General features: G+C 42.7%; 1 pseudogene; it reads left to right on the forward strand.

Annotated features, from left to right (window-relative positions):
- Positions 1-3177: 3177 nt before the first annotated feature.
- On the forward strand, positions 3178-5438 carry LOC112627079 (annotated as a pseudogene).
- Positions 5439-5734: the final 296 nt, after the last annotated feature.

The raw sequence follows: 5734 nt of genomic DNA on the forward strand, positions 1-5734 counted from the left end.
AGGGGTTAGGACTTATGTGCACAGGGTCAAACCTATGCAAGTGTAGACACAGGGAAACAAATTTGTTCTGTACACTTACACACACTGGAGGGTGACAGGGCTGAGTCTCTGTCACTCTCCTTTACTGTAAACCATTGTTTCTGGGGTGGGATAGCTACAGGGCTGACAACCATGTTTTTAAAACAGAAAAGAGAACCCAACAGGGTGGCATTCTTCAAGATGGGATTTGATGGAAAATGTAAGAGATGGCAGGTTCAAACATTTTGCCTTTTCAGACACTGGTATATGACGAATCAGTAAGAAAATGAAAATAATGGGTTTCTGAACTTAGCACTGAAGTCTGATTTTAGTGCAAGGTGAGATTCCAATTTCCTATTACCTTGACCTGCCCCCACAACCTCAGTTTTCCCTCAGTGAAATGCCAGGTTATACTAAGCGCCTGTTCCTTTGCAGTTGTGATGCTCTAGGCCTCCGCGATGGGGCTACCACTTGCCTGAGACTTGGTCTCTCAAATGGAGATGCTCAGCCTGCTGCCCTTGGCTATGCACACATTGGTGGCTTAAGCAGAGGACGGCTGTCTTTCAGTCGCCAAGCATGACAAGGAAAAAGGCCTTCATCGCCTAGACAGCCTGCATGCCTGACGGCCCTTTGCCACCCTGCAGCGCCCCCTGGTGTTTCGGGTGTCACGCATAGGCATCCTCCCGAGTCCCTTGCAGCAAGTCGAGAACCTATTCTACAACGCAGAGAATCCACGCTGGGGGTGTCAGGATTGCCAGGTCATTTCTCTTTGACCACCAGATAACAATATTAAAATCCCGGTTATCTCCAGTAGAAAACCAGAAAGGCGCATTAAGCATGAATGCTGTCATATTTCATTTCTGTGTTATGCTGAATTCAAAGCACACAAAACATGAAAAGAACAGAACTTCTTTCTCTAGAAACAGCTATTTCTCATCAGCTTTAAATTAAAAGCATGTTCTGGGCAGCCTTTGGCCTCAACAGCCTGCGTTCATATCAAGTTCTGGTTTACAAGCAGCTGCTGTGTGATTCGGGTGTAACCGTTATCTGTAATTGAAATCACCATAAAACAAATCCCCCCTGCACTGGTGGAGTCGGTAATCAACATCAGGAATGCAGCATTCAGGACCCATAAAATATGCAAGATTAATTTGCTGAACTCCATTCAGGCTTCCAACAGCGCTGTCACCTGGGGCCAGAGAAGCAGCAAATTCATTCTGAACCTCCACTAGTTTCAAGATATAAAAAGTGGCCTCCTTCATGTCGCTGTCTTCTGTAGTGCATCTCTGCCCTTGCAGACACTTTCTGGAAAAATCGAACAGTCTGCCAAGGTTGTTTGGCTGTGGAGATGCTGAAGTGCTCCTGCTGGTTCCTTTCTTCCCTCTTCATTTCTTCCCATCTCAGTAAACTTCTTGCAGACTTCTACAGCCCCAGACTAGGAAAAACAGAAGATCCTGACTTTGGTCAGTGCACTGGACTTTCCTGCTTAAATACCAAATCAAGGAAGAAGAAATGCCTAAAGGTAAAGCATTAGGATTTGATTTAGGTCATCAGCAGCCAGACCAGGAAGAAGGCTCAGGGAGTTGCAGTATCTTGCTCAGGTTCCCCCAGAAAGACTCCAGAGTTGGTTGTTGGTTGGGTTCTAGTAATGGTTAAACACAGTGTTTAACAGGTGTCCACAGTACAGTTAGGCCCCTTTGCTCTTTGTACTTTTCATGCCCTTGCTACTCCAGCCAAATGAAGTGACTTACAGTTTGCAATATGACTGGTTACACTTTGCTCCCACATTTCTGCACATACTGCTGCTTCTCTCTGACGTGTCATGATCTAATCTGGTCTAGTTCCAGCTCTGCTTCTTGCTACCACGTCTCCCTGAGCAAGTGGCTGTTCTTTGAGTCTTAGGTCTCATTTTAAAGGGAGAAACTTGGTTACCAAAATACCTTTTAATTCTTTTATACTTGGATTTTACAAGAAAGGCTAAGTAGACACTTTTAGGTTTCAACTTCCTCTGTTCAGTCTGGTCTGCTACTTTCCTTCAGCAATTTTCTATATTCTAAAAATATTGTTGATGCCACTCTCCCCTTTTGCTTACTCTGTTTTCTTTGGGCTTGCATGTAATACATCCTTTGTTCCTTAACTATTGCCTTCAAAAAGTTTTGAAAGTAGTCAGTATCGACATACATGTTAATCGCCATGCTTATCATGAAGTCTCCTGATATTTCTTCTTCCAAATAAGGTGATACAGTAATAGTCTAATTATTACAGATGAGGAAACAGAGGCCCAGAGAGGTTTAGAAGATTGCCAAAGCCACACAGGTAGTAAGTGGCAGTACAGAGATTTGAATCTAAAGGTTGCCTTTTAATAAAACCTCTGTTCTTTGTGACTAGGTTGCGCTGTCATGAACACATGACAAATGTGTTCATCTGTTGATACTGTGAACTGGGCTCTTGTTTGTCCACCTTTGCAGCCTGCTCAGTTCTTAGCACACTGACAACACCAATATTTTGAGCTAAAAAACAAAACAAAAGAAAGAAACAAACAAACAAAAACATGAATCAGGCAAAGAGGCCAAAGCAAAAGATATTCTCACAGGCCCTTGAGGGGCTGATTGCCCGCCTTTCCCTGTCAAGGGCCTGTCAGAATACCCTTTGCTTTGGTCTCTTTGCCTGGTCCATGATGTATTACGCACAGACAGAAATGTGCCTTTTGTCATAATTTTAATTTCTACATATAAAATATATACTCATCTGTCCCTCCGATGTGGTGGCTGGGATCACAGTGAGGACAGTGTGGGGATTTTTTTTTTTCCCCCAAGCACACTCTTCCTTATCATTTTTTTAAATTGAAATTTCTATTGAGGCACTTATAGATTCACATGCAGTTGTACCAAACAATACAGGGAGATCTTCCTGTGTGCCCTTTCTCGCTTTCCCTGGATAGTTACATCTTGTACTTTATTAATTCTTTTAGCTGACTAAATATTACATTGACACATTTTCATTATCAAAGATTCAAATAATACGGAAGCATAAAGGAGCAAACATGGAGGTCCTTCTTTAACCACCTGGCTCTTCTCCTGGGCTCTCTCTTCACTCCGGATGCCACTTTATTCTGCTCTGCCTCCTTCTTCCTTCATGCTCCTTCCTTGTCTTGTTACAATGGCCAACATGATCCTGGGGCAGAGTGGGATCTGGGGATTTCTGGCTGACTCATGGCCTTTAGCACTCCGGGGAACCCAGCCTCTCTTCCATGATGAGTGTAGGTGGCATGGGCAACCCTTGATCTCAACTCTTCCTCTAATGATCTGGCTGGCATCAATTCCTGTTGCCATCCTTTTCTCTGTGCCCAGTCAGAAATAATTTCTATTCTACAATTGATATAATAATACATTTTCTATACCCGGTGGTACTAATAACAAGTAGTACAAAGAGTTACTTAGTAGAAGACAGATATTTTATTTGTTTTGTTTGACAGATATGGCCAGACACTGTTCTAAGCACTTTATCAAATATTAATTCATTTAATACTGTAACAACTCTATGAGGAAGGCATCATTAGTATTTTTACCTTACAGGGGAGGATATGAGGCACAGAGAGGTTAAGTATTTTGCCCAAGGTCACACAGCTAGTAAATGATGGAGATAGGATGCAAACCCATCAGTCTGGCTCTGGAGTCTGTGCTCTTAACCTCTTATCAGACTCACTGAGAGTTGGAAAGTTCACCCCCTTCCCTTCCCTTCCCTTCCCTTCCCCTCTCCTCCCTTCCCCTCCCCTCTCTTCCCCTTTTTTAATATTGACACATTCCCCCAACATTGACACCTATCTTTCAGGCTGTAAATGTGTTCTAATATTTAAACCTTGAAAAGGCACATACCCTAACTTATCCTTTGTCCCCGTGCCCTGTCTTAAGCTCCTACCCCATCTCTCTCTTTCCTATGCTATTTCCTACAAGCCTGGAAAGATTCTTCTATAACTGCTGTCTCATTTCCTCATCTAATTCACCCTTGGGCTCACTGCAGTCAGAGCTTGTATCTCAGTCACTCAGTGGAAGCTACTCTGCCATGATCAAAACTGTCATTTCCTTTTATCTCTCCATATATTGATGTGATTAATTATATTAATGCATTTCCTAATATGGAACCATTCTGCCATTAACATCAGTTTTCATTATTTAAACTAAGTGCTGGATTCCATTTGCTAATATTTTATTTATTACTGGTTAGTATCAGATGGACAGACTCCTTTTTGAAACTCAGGGGAAACATAGGAAGTTCTTTCTAGTTCATTTAGTTTCCTTGTTAATTTATAAGGATCCGTTTCCTTGTACAAATGGTTTTACTCTGTATGTAGTTCATGTCTCTCCCCAAGGGATGTCTACCATTTACCATTTAAAAGGGAAACAGCTTTCTGCCTGTGGATGCCACTGAGGAAATATTGTTAAAGTCCCTCTTCCCACTGTCATTGTGTCTAAGTCAGAGTCTCCTAAAGAGCCTGAACAGCTGCAGAAGCTCTCCATCAAAGAGTTGAGCTTTGAAACAACTGATGAACATATGAGGAGTCATTCTGAGCAATGGGGAGTGCTCACGGACTGTGTGGTAATGAGGGATCGAAACACCAAGTGCTCCAGGGTCTTTGGGTTTGTCACATATGCCACTGTGGAGGAGGAGTGGATGCAGCCGTGAATGCAAGGCCACACAAGGTGGATGGAAGAAACACGGAGCCAAAGGGAGCTGTCTCAAGGGAAGGTTCTCGAAGACCAGGTGCCCTCTTAACTGTAAAAAAGATACTTGCTGGTAGCTTTAAAGACGACACTGAAGAACATCACTTAAGAGATTATTTTGAACAGTCTGAGAAAATTGAAGTGATTAAAATTATGACTAACAGAAGCAGAGGCAAGAAAAGGGGTTTTGCCTCTGTAACCTCTCATGACCATGACTCTGGATAAGATTGTCATTCAGAAATACCATCTTGTGTGAATGGCTGCAACTTTGAAGTAAGAAAAGCCCTGTCAAAGCAAGAAATGGCTAGTGCTTTATCCAGCCAAAGAGGTCAAAGTGTATATGGAAACTTTGGTGGTGGTCGTGGAGGTGGTTTTGGCAGGAATGACAACTTTGGTCATGGAGGGAACTTCAGTGGTTGTGGTGGCTTTGGTGGCAGCCATGGTGGTGGTGGATACGGTGGCAGTGGGGATGGCTGTAATGGATTTAGTAATGATGGAAGCAATTTTGGAGGTGGTGGAAGCTACAATGATTTTGGCAATTATAACGATCAGTCTTCAAATTTTAGAGCCATAAAGAGAGGAAACTTTGGAGGAAGAAGGTCTGGGCCCTATGGTGGTAGATGCCAATACTTTGCCAAACTACAAAACCAAGGTGACTATGCCAGTTCCAATAGCAGCAGTAGCTGTGGCAGTGTTTGAAGATTTTCATTACTGCCAGGAAACAGCTTAGCAGGAGAGGAGAGTCAGTGAAGCGACAGGGAAGCTACAGGTTACAACAGATTTGTGAACTCAGCCAAGCACAGTGGTGGCAGGGCCTAGTTGCTACAAATAAGACATGTTTTAGACAAATACTCATGTGTGAGCAAAAATCTCAAGGACTGCATTTGTGACTAATCAGATAACCAGTGATTTTAGTTTCTGTTCTGCGAAAAGTATAAAGCATTCCAACAAAGGGTTTTTTTTTTTTTTGTTTTTGTACCCAAGCTATTGATTGC

This window comes from Theropithecus gelada, chromosome 6 (assembly GCF_003255815.1).
Source record: "Theropithecus gelada isolate Dixy chromosome 6, Tgel_1.0, whole genome shotgun sequence".
NCBI classification, from domain to species: Eukaryota; Metazoa; Chordata; class Mammalia; order Primates; family Cercopithecidae; genus Theropithecus; species Theropithecus gelada.